General features: G+C 39.8%; 1 protein-coding gene and 1 pseudogene across 1 annotated transcript in view; both read right to left on the bottom strand.

Annotated features, from left to right (window-relative positions):
* The window catches only part of CDK6 (cyclin dependent kinase 6), a 212295-nt gene that overhangs the window by 24087 nt on the left and 172289 nt on the right, over positions 1–15919 (bottom strand). The window lies entirely within an intron of this gene.
* Positions 5257–5855, bottom strand: LOC129063506 (rRNA-processing protein FCF1 homolog; annotated as a pseudogene).

Below are 15919 nucleotides of genomic sequence, written 5' to 3'. Positions count from 1 at the left end.
TATACTTTTAAAATTTGCAGCATTTTCTCTTCCCTCTCAAAGGGGATTTTAGTTTTAGGAAAAGCCAGAAGTCACTGGGCGTCAAATCTGGGCTGTAGAAGGTGCTGAGTCACCTAAGTGATTTGATAGTTTGCCAAAAAACTACACAAAATGTGATGCATGAGCAGGCACGTAGTGGTGATGAAGCTGCCAATCGCCAGTTGCCTATAGCTGCGGCCTTCTGAATCACCGGCATAGTTTCTGCGGAGGAATGATCAAGCTCGATGCAGAATTTGATGCAAATTCATTGTTCTACTTGCTCAGTCACGTTGAATGCAATGGCCACAGAGTACATATGCTCAATGCCATCTACTGCTCCCGTCGTTAAGCCTGTCTATGGTCTTTATTATCAGGTGCTTTCTAAGTTGCATACTCTTGCCTACATTGGATAGAGTTATCCCAATCTTCTTCTCTATGAAAAAATTTCAATTTTAATAGCGACTATATTGTAAATTATTGTTTCTAATTTATTTGTCAATTTGGGATTATTGTTCTTTGGTGATACTCAAAGATTTTGCAAGTTTGCAATCTCAATTAAATATATTTTAATTAAAAAAATAAAATTTGCAGCATTTTTATTTTTTGATGAACAAAAGTTTTCAATTTTTACATAGTCAAATACATTAATATTTTTCTTTGTGACTTTTAATGCTTTGAAAGTCCATCTCCATTCTTGGGCCATCAATATTTTCTATAGTTCCTTTATCCTTTTATGGTTTCATTTCTAATATTTAACTTTTAGGCCATTTGCTCTATGGTAAGAAATAGAGAGAATCAAATCAGACTGCCATTTTTTCCTCCAACAAGTTTACCAGTTATCCTATCTCATTGTGGAATAAGCCATTCTGTCCTGCAGGGTTTGTGATTTACGATAAATTACATCATTTCCTAAATTGGGTCTCTTTCTGGGCTCTCTATTCTGTTCCATTAATGTCTGTCGTTCTTCTGCTGGAATCAATTTTTTATTATTGTAGCTTCATAATGCATATTAGTGCTTCGTGGTGTGAGTTTCCCTTCATAACATTCATTCATTTATTTTAGAGAGAGAGGGGAAGGGAGAGAGGAACATCACTTTGCTGTTTCACTTATTTATGCATTCATTGGTTGTTTCTTGCATGTGCCCTGACCGGAAATTGAAAGTGCAACCCTGGTGTATGCGAGGACGCTCTAACCAACTGAACAGCAGGCCAGAGCAACTGAAAAAAATGTTCCTGGCTATTTTCACCAATTTAACTCTTCCCAAATGCATTTTAGAAAATCCTGCTGTGATTCTGATTGGAGTTGCGTAAACCTATAAATTAATTTGCAAAGATCTTATTTCAATATTCAATTTTTTCATTCAGGAAGATGTAGTATCTTTCTAATGTCCTCTACGTTTCTGTAAGTCTTTTATATCTCTGAATCAAGTTTTATAGCTTTCTTAATAGTATAGGTCCCACACATTTGTTTATATTACTCTACACTTTTAACTTTTACTGGGAATGAGATGGAGCTGCAACCAACTGGAGAAACTGTCACTCTCATCTGAGGTCATAATCCTGACTGCACTCTGAAATCACGGGCCATCCTAGATTTGAAAAGTAAAAAAGCAGAAGGAAAAAGGGGGATGGTTTATAGTCACAGTGTAAAGACTGTGAACCTCCCAGAAAAACATGCCCCCAGAAGCACCGGCGTTAGTAAAAAAGAGAAATAATGTGCTAATAAGCACTTAGAGTGATGACTCATTGCATTGGATCATCCTTGGGAAACTACCTGCTAAGCAGAATTTAGCTGTTAAGGTGTTATTTTTGGTACATGATCTATTGCTACTTCCTCTTGGGAAAAAAATGATAAACTCTATTAGCTTCCTCAAGCACATGAACATGGTCATCCTGGCAGACCAGCCTGTCAGGTAACAATACTATTTCTAGGACAGGGGATGGCTGTGTCCCCTGAAGAGATGCCTTTGTAACAGGACAGAGGCACTTAGCCACGTGTAATGGAAAGAAGGATAAACCAGGAGACAGAGGATCCAGCTCCTGATGCTGGCTCTGTAACTGATTAACAAATTACTGGGTGCAGGCTGGCAGGCCTCGTAACCTCTGCTCATCTGTTAAAGAACAGATACCCCAGCTGCTGTCCCGCAGATGTGCTTCAAACGTAATAAACTATGTGGATGAAGCAGAACTGCTAGAACTGCTGAGAAGTAAAATTAGCTGCTCAGTAAAGGTAATGCCGTCCATTAATAGCAAATATAATGAAACTGCACTCATTTCAAAGATATTCATTTTTGCTTATTGCTGTATTACTGTCTATCCTTCCCCACCTCCCTTGATTTCTTTTCCTTGGTTACTTATGGCTAAATATGATAAAAAAAAAAAAAAAGATAACGCTGTTGTTCTGGCCCTATCTCTCGACCAAATCTCTGAATTTAATTTACCCATGATATTCTACTGTACTATTTTACAGAGATCGCTGGCTCAAATAAACGTTAAAGGTCATGTAGTCAGAAAACTGACAAATACAGGGTGGGATGAAAGTAGGTTTATAGTTGTTGATATGGAAAATAATACAATAATAAATAATAACATATGAATGAACTATGTTTCACGTACTCACAACTGTAATGTTTCCTTATTGAGTATCCATGGCAGTAAAGCTAGTTAGAGCATCCTTCACTCTCTTCAACTGAGCTTGAATATGGTCTTTCCCTTATATTGCTGAAGCAATCGAGGTCCTGAGAGATTAAATGACTTACTGAAAGCTTGATATATATTTTGTTCATTCACTGACTCCTTCAGAGAATATTTACTGCATCAGATACCGTTCTGGATGCCAGGAATATTGCCGTAAATGAAATATTCCTCTCTTTCTAAATATATTAATACATATTGTTAAAATGTGTACTTCCCTGATTCATGGAGAGTTTGAACACTTTTATTCTTACATTTATTTACTATTAGTAACACTGCTATGAATTTCTACTTCTCAGTTTCCAACACAGCCAGATAATTTTGCTTAATGAAATGGGACAAGAACTATATATTTAAAATCCTTACAAACAACCCTGAAGCATAAGCATTACTTTCCTCATTTTACAGATGAGGAAGCTGGGGCTTATGAGAGTTGTATAACTTAAACAGTCACACTTATGTATGTGGTAAGTGTAGGAGCTTATCATATCAATGTATGCAATCTATCAAATATTTAAGTGTAAACTATCACAGCATATTTAAAAATGTATGTTACAAAACAAATATTAAGGTCAATCTTTGGCCTCAGTACAAAGTACTCAATTTATTTCTGAAGCAAATACATTTATAAGAATGAGGAGGCTGAGGACATATGGTTCTATTTATGATCTGTTTGCATTATGCATGCACTAGAGACATACAATTCTATCTGCCATGTGCTTGGCTTCACACCTATAAGAAACGGACATCAAGGGCAAAAGGCTTTGTCAGCCATACAAGCCTAACATTTGGTGAAAAAAAGTACAGTAATAATTATATTTGGTAAAAATATACATTTAAAAACTCAAAAAATATATAAAATGTATATTTCTATAATACAAAGTATTAATAGTATATAAAATATATAACAAAAGACTAGAAAAAAGAATATGAAGAAAATGGTAAGACACATGTTATCTATCTACAGGTTATAGGTAATTTTCATCCTCCCCTTTTTTTGCTTTTCTGAAGTTTCCTAAATCAATCTTTCTAAAACTTTGCTAATATATTACTTCTAATACGAAAAGTGCAATAAAACTTGTTAAAAATGAAAATAAAAATCCAGTTATATGCTGCCATGTCTATAAATTTATGGTCTTAGAAAAAGGTAAGTATAGCAACAAACATTTTTTAAAAAAGCTCTGTGGGATATTTTTTATATACCTGAGACTATGTGGCCACAGTGAGCCGTTAGGTTTCATGAGGTTTCACACACTTAACTAAATTGAAGATTTAAATGTCAACTGAACATTGTACTCAAAAACTGTTTCTGGATTCAGAAAATACCCTGGTCATATTTTATTGATTTTTAAGTTTGTTTATTTATTGCTTTCGGGGTGGGGGGAGAGAAAAAGAGAGAGAGAGAGGAAAACACCTATCTGCTGTTCCACTTGATGCATTCATTGGTTGCTTCTTGTATGTGCCCTGACCAGAGATTGAATCTGCAACCTTGGTATATCAGGACAACTCTGGTCATGTTTTAGATATTATGGAAATAAGTATTTACTTTCTAATGAAAAGGATTACTTCCTGATCATCTATGCCTCAGAGCATCACTGGCCGGCTTGGCATTGTAACAGGGACACGTTATTCTTAAAAAGGAAATTTAGATTCCTTCAATCTATAAAAGAACTTCGACCACTTATAGCTAGATTAAAACTCTGAAAGAAAGTTTAAGGAAATACATAAGAAAACATCCTTAAAGTCATTATTTTAAAGAAATTATGTGGATAAAAAACCAGTAACCAAAAAATGTTGAGTAGGTAACCTTTCCTCAACGTCTTTAGCTTTAATGAAACAGATGCAATTTACCAAGCATCTCTTACAGGACAGGGGCTGCTTGATTCTGCATGTATCATCTTAATTTTACAATATTCTGCTAGGTAAGTATCATTTTCTTCATTTTAAAAGCAGGAACTGAGTCTTCAAGAGGTTAGGATCAAATGTCAAATTGTACCACTCTAACATCTACTCGGTAATAAGCAGTGAACAGCGTACCCCAATGGTATACACTGAAGGTGATGGGTGATAATCTTATTTTGGGAAAGTGGACAAAGAGTGGGGCTCAAAATAAATGAAAAAATTTGAACTATGTTTGTCTTAGCTAATTAATTAAAGCACTTTAAAGCTTACAAAGCATTATGGGTGAAGGTATTTAACATATTTCCAATAATATATTGGTGTAATTTGGTAATAACACACACTGTATGCTTTGCTCATAAAATGTACTTTCAGGTATTTGAAGCTTAAGCACATAACTTATCCATGTTTTATTTATTTATTTTTTCTGTGAGCAGTCATCTGATTTGTAAAAAGATGTAACAAATATTAAAATGATACAAATATTTTCAAAACAACATCAAAAAGTGAGTATATTTAAGAATACTCAGCTCATAACAGCAAATGGGTGAGTGGAGCAATAGTAACTCATTCTGTAGCATGTTTAATAAACTGGCAACAGAGAAAGTTGGATGAAGGGAAGCAGAGGAACTTTATCTTTTAAGTACTAGAACCGAGGGGCTCCGTAATCATCTGGCATCCACTCAGTGTGGCACCTACGGTTAGAAATGTACACGATGGGAACTCCAGGGATCTTCCTGATTCTTCGTTTAAAGTACTGGTCAATGGTGGCCACAACGCAACACTTGTGCTGAGTTACTCTGTGCCAAGCAGTCATCTGCATAGGTTCCTTTGTGTGTGCACGGCAATCGTTCAAATCTTGGCTCCTTGGCGATCCTTAGAGCCACGTGGTGCTTCTGTCCCCATTTCCCAATTTCAGCCATTGTGCAGTCAGTTAGTAATGCCAGGGTTACACCTGGCAGAGAGGCAGTCCATCCCTGACTGCACGTAGTCCAGTTCAGCCTCAGTGGAAAACCTGATAGAGTTGCTATCGACCAGGATGTGGTAAGGTGGGTCCAGTTGCATGTTATACTGGAAGAATAAGAAGGAGGGGTGTTGGGGGACTTCTGTTTCCTTGAATCCACTGGGATCTTTCTTTTCTTTCTTTTTAGGTTTTTATCTATCCTTTTCCTTAAGTCTCTGATCTCTGAGACGAAGCATTCGCTTCATGGTCACATACTTCCTTATTCTCTTTTGCTTCCCCATGTTCATGCTGCACTCTTGTTTCTTCCGGAATTACCACAGGCGCAACACTTTTGCCAACTTATCGTACTTTAGATGATTTTGGTTTGGCATACTAAGTCTAAAGGCATTTAAATTTAAATTTGATAGGGTGACTTAACTGTTCTTCTTTATTAATTTACATATATACAGTATACCTTTGGTGTTATTATTAGCATCATACTATTTTTTAAATAAATTACTTATTTCAAAAGATATAAGTAATGCTTCCTGGCACCTGAAGCAGGAAAGCCTTTAGAGCAGGGAAGAGTCTGCAGGCTGAGCCTGGAGAAGCTGAGCAATACAATCACGCCAATCCCACGGCCCATCACAGAACAACGTTTCCCTGTCTCATGTTTGCTGATCCACTCATTTGAGGCTGAGCTTTCCTGGTACCTTTCCCCACTTGTTTGGGAGTTCTGCCAACGGCCAGATAGAAGGGCGCTTCAGAGCAAATGTGGGGTTTGCTTCACTGAGTCCTGCTTTGTAATGCTTGGGCCCTGGCAGGCAACAGGACAACATGCCCTGTGAGGACCTCCAGGCTGGGCACGGACCCTCTCCTGCTCCCCTATTGATCAGTTTTGACTCATGAGGGCTTCATTAACTCAGCCTCAGTTTCTTTGGTCTATTCCTTGCATGTCTCAAGGCATATCATCTACACACTAAATTGCAATAAAAATGTCCACGAAGTAAATACGTTTTCTCTGCCAGTTCTTGAAAATGTCTTATGACCCCTAGACTTAACCAGCTATTGGAAACTGATGATACACAGAAAACTATAAACTTTTGTTTTTAAACCAGAACCCTGTATTTAATCCAATCTAAGACGCCACCACAATCAATTGCAAGTTACATCCTCATTCTTAGAAATAATCAAATATGAAATAAAGTATGTCTTTGAAACACGGAAATATGGTAGAATAGCTGGTAAAAATAGCTATTTCTTATTGGGAGGTAGTGAAATGCTTCAGTGTACTGTGCTCAGACTCTCCTTGATGTTACTCTGGAGCTTATGTCTTTTTTCCTTTATAGATACATTCAATGTATCACTGAATACAGTTCACTTCAAGTTTTTTTGAGAGTATAAAACAAACTGCTGTGGTGAACACACATGGAAGGCTGCCAGGCTCAAGTTCTTGAGATAAAAACAGCAAATTGGACTTCTGGTCAAGATGGAGGTGTAGGTAAACATGGCTCACCTCCTCACACAACCACAGCAAAAATTACTACAAAACAAATATTACGCAGAATCATCAGAAAATCAAACTGTATGGAAGTCAGGACAACCAGGGAATTGAAGAAGCCACATTCATCCAGAAGGGAAGGAGGGGCAGCATGCATGGAGTGGGCAGTGCCACAACCACATGTGGAAGATAAAAATCAGGAGGGATGGAAAATGAGGGGTCCCAGCCCCACACCTAACCACCCAGCCCAGGGCTCCAGCGCCAGGAAGGTAAGTCCCCATAACTTCTGGCTGTAAAAATCAGTGGGGGTTGGGGCAGCAGAAGAAATTAAGGGATTCTCAGGAGTGTCCTCTGAAAGGGCCCAAAACAGACTTAGGACTTATGCAGACTCACTTCTTCTAGGCTCCAGCACTGGGGCAGCAGCTGGATGGGAGCCAGTGGCACATGGAGAGAAACTGAAGTGTCAGGCATCAGGGCAAGTGCCAGGAGACAGCTTCCTCCAGACAAAACTCCAGGGGCCAGGCAGCAGGCATTGTCCCCTTTCTGAGCCCTACCCCCCACAGACTCACAGAGCAGTGACACCGTATCTGAGGCTCCATCAACCTGGTTCACATGGGTTGGCCCACTCTGGCAATTACCTAAGGCTCTGCCCCATACAACTTATGGGTGCACTTTTCTGTAACAGGCCATGCTACTAAGGGAGTCAAAAGAGCTCTACCTAATACATAGAAACAAATACAGGGAGGCTGCCAAAATCAGGAGATAAAGAAACATGGCCCAAATGAAAGAACAGGACAAAACTCCAGAAAAAAGACCTAAATAAAACGGAGATAAAAAAATCTGTCACATGCAGAGTTTAAAACACTGGTTATTAGCATGCCCAAGGAACTTACTGGGTACTTCAACAGCATAAATAAGACCCTGGCAGATGAAGGTTACACTAAGTGAAATAAAGAAAAATTTACAAGAAACCAACAGTGGAGTGGATGAAGCCAAGAATCAATGACTTGGAACATAAGGAAGCAAAAAACAACCAATCAGAACAAGAAAGAAAAAATCCTACAAAAATGAAGACAGGCAAAACAGCCTCTGGGACAACTTCAAACATATCAGCACTCGAATCATAGGGGTGCTGGAAGGAGAAGAGAAAGAACAAGAAATTGAAAACCTATCTGAAAAAAATAATGAAAGAAAACTCCCCAAATTTGGTGAAGGAAATAGACATAGAAGTCTAGGAAATACAGAGAGTCCCAAACAAGATGGATCCACAGAGCACCACACTAAGACACATCATAATCAACATGCCAAAGGTAAGAGAACCTTAAAAACAGCAAGAGAAAAGCAGATAATTACCTATAAATGAGTTCCCATAAGACTGTCAGCTGATTTCTCACAAGAAACCTTGCAGGCTAGAACGGGCTGGCAAGAAGTATTCTAAGTGATGAAAATCAAGAACGTACAACTAAGATTACTCTATGCAGCAAAGCTATCATTTAGCATGGAAGGGCAGATAAAGTGCTTCCCAGACAAGGTAAAGATAAAGGAGTTCATTATCACTATATCATTATTATGTGAAATGTTAAAGGGACTTATATAAGAAAAAGATCAAAACTATGAACATTAATATGGCAATAAATTCACAACTATCAACAACTGAATCTAAAAAGCAAACTAAGCAAACAAGCAGAAAACAGAATCATAGATAGGGAGAACATTTGGAGGGTTATCAATTAGGAGAGGGAAGGGAGAGAATGGGGGAAAAGCTGCAGGGATTAAGAAGTACAAACTGGTAGGTACAAAATAGACAGGGGCCTGTTAAGAAGAGTATAGGAAATGGAGAAGCCAAAGAACTTATATGCATGATCCACGGACATGAACTAAAGGAAGAGATTGCTGGAGGGAATAGGGGTAGTGGGCAGAGCGGGGCAAAGGGGGAAAGATTGGGATGACTGTAATAGCATAACCAATAAAATTATATTAAAAAAGCAATTGATAACACTATTGAAGAACTACCTTTCATAAAGATTTCAAGTTCAAAAAATTAAAAAAACAGGCAAACCCCAAATTGCCCCGCCAGTAAATTGGAGACCTTGATTGCTAAGCATGTCTCAGTTACAGTACACATTTCTTGATATCTGATGAGTCGTGGCAACATTATTGAACATTCGTGCTGGAAATTCAGTAAAGAGGATTATGGGGTAAACTCTTTTGACACAATATGGTGACCGGACCCCTGGCTTCCTTTGTGAAGTAATGGTCTGAGAAGCATGCTAGAAAGCTGAAAAAAATAAACTTAGCTTCAGTTTAACTCCAGTCATTCTTTTCCCCCAAGAAAAGCTTTCCTGCTCAGCAGTATTATTGGAGAGCTCGAGTTTGGTACTTAAAGGCTTCCTGTTCTCACTGGAAAATTGGAGTCAATGGCTGAGGCACCACCACACTAGCCTCATCCCTAACGATCGCATCAGACTGTGCAGGCTAAACCGCCTTGTACAATTTCCTTTGTCTTCCCCCTTCCTTTCTGTAATTTTTTTTTGTTGTCTCGTTGTTATGGGTAGTGACAGTTTCTGGTTTCTTTCGTTTATCAACGGTTTCTTTTACCACAGCCTCTATTCCTCCTGCTGGAAGCCTGGCACGATTGGAAGCTGGAAGAAAAACCACAACTGAATAGCCTGGCACTTACTTTAACAGTCATTTCCAACCACAGATTAATACTATTACTGGATTTGACTAACGGCTCTCAATCAGCCCAACTGTCATCACTTGAGAACATATGAGGCAGTGAAAGCCAAAGGGGAAAATATAAGCAAATCCAAATCATGGTATAATTTTCTGATTTCTCATCTTTCGAATGCAAAGGTATCTCTCTGAATATCCTCTTCTTGATTTTCCTTAATAATCCTTATAGTGTACGGATCAGGAGATAACACCCCCCGTGCTTCAAGTAGCTGGAGGCTTACGTCAGTTGCTAGGGGTTGCCCCAGGCACCAGTCAGCGTAAGAGGGCACACTGCTCAGCTGCCAGTGGAGCGTGTATGTATCCTGCACCTTGACCTGTCCCGCTTTGGAAACTGCATTAGGTGCTGGTATTGAAGCTTGCTAAGAATCCAGCACAAAGTCCAAATGAAGGAGGCCCTCTTCGAGGTTCTGTGTTGATAAGAGTGGTGCTCAATGGAGCCTATTTCATTTAGGAACTAGGTTTTCATCTTCATCATTTACGCTGACATAGACTCCAGGCCCAGGGTAAATGATAGGGTTTTCCAACAGATACTAAAGAGTACGGGATATGATATGATATATGGCTGGCTCAACTAAAATCAGATTCTGTCCCAACTTGGGGCTTTCTGCATTGATAAAAACTCCATTTTGTAAGACTGAAGCCTTTGGAAAACCGGTAGTGATCCCCATCTTTTGATCTTGACAGAAGCTAACCTACACACAGAGAGAAGAGGACGTGAATGACTATTATTTTTTTGACTGACGATGGTGGGGTACTACTCTGGGTGTTTTGCAGACATTAATTTCCATCTTTCTCCTGAAAACTGTAGTGAAAGGCATTTGTTTAATATGTCACTGGGAGGAAAATAGAGTAGAAAAATCTTCCTAGAGGGCAATTTAATTCCATCTATCAAAGGCTTTAGGGCTTTGAATATTCTTTACCTCGCTATTCCACTTCCAGGAATTAGTCCTAAGGAAATAGTTGTGGGAATGAAGAACTTTGTTACAGGAATATGCATCCAAATCTTGCTTTAAAAATCCTTGCAAATTTCATTAATTCAATAAATATTTACTATGCCTGCTATGTGCCGGAAAATGTTTAAATACAAATAAATAATACCACAACATATTTTTATATGAGAAAAGTAGATTACAAAAAAGCATGAGCTCATTTTTATAAGAAAATCAAAATGGTATAATGCATAGGAAATACAACTGAATAACACTGGTTAAGCTATTAATAATGGTCATCTCTTGGTCACTGGCTTATGGTTTATTTCCCTTTCTTTTTTCCTTACTTTTTTTTTTTTTTTAAAAAAGAAGTATCTCTAGAGAGCTAGTTTGAGATTAAATAAATCTCCTGATCTGTATGAAATGTTCACACAAAAATTTTAGCACCCACTGATGATTTTTTAACATTATCCTTCACTCTATATTACTGGCATTCTACTGTAAGAAAGAACTTTCTCTTCTCTCCTCCTTATCTGTTTAAATTAGTATGGACTCATGGATTTTTTTTTTTTTATCAGATGGGTTATAGCCCATTACTATAGTTACGTATTTTGATACTTAAATTCTCAGATTTGTTCAGTGGCCCCTTCAAACTAAATTCTGTGCCATTTTGGTAAGTTCCATGACATTTTTTAAACATTTCCTTACTTGCTGTAGGCTTGTCTTATATTCTTTACTCATATTTTAAAAAATGTTCTACAATAACTATGTATTACTTTTGTTAAGTGAAAGAACATAATATCTACTATCTTTAAAGATTTTATTTATTTATTTTTAGAGAGAGGGGAAGGGAGGGAGAAACAGGCAGAGAAACATCAGTTACTTCCTGTAGGTGCCCTAACAGGGGTACCGAACCCACAACTCAGGCATGTGCCCCACCTGACTGGGATTTGAACTGGCAACCTTTTGCTCGGCAAGATGATGCCCAACCAACTGGGCCACACCGGTCAGGGCTACATGCAATTTTAAAGTAAATCTTATATAAATAAGATTTATTAATAAATTATAAAATTTAAAAAATCCACACTGCTGACCCTGCTTGGTTCAGAAATATTAAAACAAAAGGAGCCCCTTTTTGAGTGCCAACTGCGAGGGGCGAGGGGAGCGCCTGCCTTACAAATCTCTATGAAAGGCAGTTATGTCCAGTGAGGTCATTAAATGCATGTCACTGCTCTCTTCTTGACTGAAACCAGTGAGCCAGCCACACAAACCCAGATATGAAAGGGAACAGTTAAAGTACATTCTGTTCAATTAATGTCTCATAGCCAAATGTCTCCTGTGCCCCCACCCCCCTCTCAGAAAGCTGCATAGAAGAATGGTGAGACAAAATCATTTTCATCTGTGATTGAGTTTCTTCCTGCTGACTGTTTGGAGTTTCCCTATGAGCTGGTATGAGGCACTTCTTCCTGTGGCTCAGAGCAAGGCTCTGCGAGAGTCGACACATAGTGGGGACTGTATTCCTGAGTCTGTAAGGTGCTGAGGGAAACAAAACAGAGACCTTCCTTTGTCATGGACTTACTAGGCCCCTTGCCCCATAGTGCCCTGCCTGGCTTCTCTAATCTTATTAGATGACTTCACTGAAACTCACTGTATGCTCTGCCTCTGGCCAGACAGACTCTAGGATCAGTTCTAGCCTTTGTGGCGACTGTGGTGGGGTGGAGGGGAAGAGACATAAGGAGCCCTGCGACGATTAGTCATTACTTAAGTATTGAGTCATTTGGCCATACCGCCCAGTCGACTGTGACCTAAGTTCATAATTTGTGCTCTAGGCATAAAGTTCTGCCTACAATCTCAGTGCTCCAAGTCATAGGCTTTTTGACTCTGAATTCTCCTAATGCCTGATATTACCTCTGACAAAAAGCCACCTCCTACCCTGTTCTAGAAAAATGATGAACCAAGATACTTTAACAATATGAACCATAACAGTGGCTAAGTTTTACTAAGCATACACAGTACAAATACAAAGCTGGGTGCTTTACATATGCTGTTTTATTTAAACTCTGATGCAGACAACGTGGGAGAGCTATATTAATGTCCTCACTTTACGGTTCAGCCAACTAAAGTTGAGAAATGGTTAATAATGAGTCACCATTACCCAGCTAAGAGGTGAGGGAGCCAGAACAAGATGCCTCAAAGCCAGTTCTTGTAACCACTTCATTATATTACATCTTTCAGATATGACTATAGAACCGTTAATGAATTTGATACTAACTGAACAAAAATTCCAGTTTTTTAAAAAGAAAAATTAATGACTGGAAAGCACCCTTGTAAGCTGATATTGAGGCCAAGTAACATTCTTTAGCTGAATCTAAGAAAAGAGAGAGGTGATCCCAAGGAACCACGAGTCCACTAGAACACAGAAGTAGTTTGCCATGCAGCGCCTCGGTAGTCCATCCATTCCTTCAGCGCATGTGGGGCCTGTGGTCTCTTCATTGTGCAGAGCGCAGGGAATACAGGAAGACAGGACTGATGAGGTCCTGACCTTGTACGGCTTACAGTTTAGGTAGAGAAAAAACAATTGCTAAGTAAGTGTGAGTGCTATGCAGAAAAGATGCTCTGATGAAGAATAATAATGGAATGGTCAGAAGGAGCCTCCCTAAGGAGGTAACATTTAAATGAAGGAAGACACAGAAGAGGCAGAGCTGATGAGGTCTAATTCACTTCCTTTTCACCTTCAGTAATAGCTGGAATTTGAGTACTTTGTTTTTTTTAATTAATCCTCACCTGAGGACATGCTCATTGATTTTACAGACATGTGGAAGAGAGAGGGAGAGAGATGGTAGAAACATCAGTGTGAGAGAGGAACATCTATTGGCTGCCTCTCAAACGAGCTCTGACTGTGGACTGAACCTGCAACCTAGGTATGTGCCCTGACTAGGAATTGAACCCATGATTTTTTGGTTTATAGGACGATGCTCCAACCAGCTGAGCTACACCAGCCAGGGCTAAGTTGGAGTACTTTTCAAGGGTGCTTTACAGTTTGGGCTCTGTTAAGCAGGTCAACCACTACTTTACAATCCATGTGCATTATCACTAATGCTTTCTCTTCACAGTTCAACATCACAGATATGACATGAACGCGATTTTACTATTCAGTCTGAGGCTGTCCTAATTAAAAAAAAAAAATACAGAAAATCACTTCAGAATTAGGGATAAGAGGAAAGTGCTCTTTGTGTTCTGCAGAGGTCATCCAAGTGTACTATTTGTTTCCCCCCCCCGCAGGACAGTCATATCAGCTTTAGTAAAGATGATGAAAGAAAAGAAATGGGCCCAGAGGGAGAGCAAAGCTAGCTATTCACAAGGGCCCTTAGAGGGAGAGTGAAAGGCAAAAGCAATGAATAGGGTCCAAGTTTTTTTTCTATGGATGCCGTCTGTGCAGCAGTCAGATGGGGCACTCAACACCAGAAGCTCTTTGAACCAGCACTGGTGAGTCCTGATGCACTTTCTTTATATTTCTGAAAATGATAATTGCATTACCTCCAATTAGAGATTTTGGAGAATCTGCCGGAATCAACAGGACAGAAGACCTAGGGGCCTTCTTCACTGGATTCCAAGCGCATGTTCTCTGGGAGAAGGCGAGCTCCCTAAGAACATGAGGGACTGGGACCAGAGACCATTTATGTGCTAAGAAGAGAATACTTTGATGTGTAGAGAATTGCAATTATGATTATTTCCTTGTGTCTAAAGGCTGCAATAAAACGGCTATGTATTCTCTTCATGGAGCAATTTGATGTTCTGGGACCCTCTACTCCGTGGCTTCCAGAAGTCTATTTTCTCCTCCATCATAATATTTCCTCTAACTACTGAATAATTAACCTTAATGACTAATCTCATCTCACAGGAAAAAGGCTTGTGAAATCTCCTCCTGATGCATATAATGAGTGCAGAAGGACACATTAAGTGATGTGTATAGTCTGAGAGAGCCAAAATTTCTTCCCCGAGGCCTGGTCCACCCTGAAAAGAGGGAATAAAGCCAGTACTCTTAGCCAGTGGGGCAGCCACTTTGTTGTTTCACAACCATGCAGGCCTGGAGGTCTCTTCTTTGCACACAGAAGTGACAGGGAACAGCATGCTCTGCTGCTCTCCTTAGCCTGCCAGTGGAACTCCACACCAACTGACCGAAGTTGTCACCACCCGGGGCTGCCAATGTGGGCCTCCAGATCGGAAGGCCACAGGGTCAGATCTGTAGCCTGGCACTGGGCCGTCACTGTGCTGCATATCCAAGGAGGCCAGCAGCCGGGCAGAGTCCTCTCTGCAATAGCTTGGCCACCTGTCTGTGAGGACAGACAAATCCCATCTCATGAGTTTTGGCACGGTAAGCAAATGGTCCAACCCCATATCCAAAAGCGCTTGAGTGGTAGAAGGAAAAGGGGAGGAAAGTGCAGACTCCAAGTGTGGATGTAAAAGTGGATTTCTTTGGGGATGAACCTTCTGGTTAATTTGGTTTGGATTCTATGGTGTTTTCACCCATGTTTCATCAGTCTTAAGCTGTATTTCTCAGGCTTTTAAGGCAATTCTCTTAATGAAGTAATGCAATGCCAAAGCAATGGCATCACAGGGCTTTGCCCTTTCCTGCTTTCTAAAGGCCATCGAACTCATCATTCCCTAACCTACTGACACAGGAAAAAAAGATGAGGCTTATCTTGTTTTTAAGCTATTGTGTTACGAGCATTTCAATGGCACAAGGAGGTAAGTACAAGCTTGCAAAATAAGGTCTGACCCAAGGCTCACCTGATAGGCAGCTCGTGTCTTGCCCAGTGCACAGGATAATAAGACTTCAAACTCATTAGAAACCGCGGTTCAACCCAGAAGTGTGCTTGTACAACACAGGGAGGGGTCCTGACGACTTCGCAGGGAAGCCACCGTCACAAACAGGATTTCCTAAAGCAGTCTTAGGGCGAGGGAGCTTCGTTCTAACTTTGGCTCTGCCATCTGGGCAGCCCTGCCGCCCCTCCCCGACTGTAAACAGGCAGTTGGAGAGGACTGGGGAACTCTCCTTCCTATTGTTTCTCGGGCCTCTCACTTCCCTTTCATCCCTGGTAATAGCTGGAATTTATGGGAACACTGTCTCTTCCAAGTCTCTTCTTGGGAACTTCTAAGTCTCTTCTTCAGAGTTTATTTACTTCGCGGACACTTCTTA

Source organism: Pteronotus mesoamericanus, unplaced genomic scaffold, assembly GCF_021234165.1.
Source record: "Pteronotus mesoamericanus isolate MK-2021 breed Mesoamerican mustached bat unplaced genomic scaffold, CSHL_Meso_final scaffold_85, whole genome shotgun sequence".
Taxonomy (NCBI): Eukaryota; Metazoa; Chordata; class Mammalia; order Chiroptera; family Mormoopidae; genus Pteronotus; species Pteronotus mesoamericanus.
The sequence above is the reverse complement of the archived record's forward strand: the minus strand, read 5'-3'. Positions and strand labels throughout refer to the sequence as shown.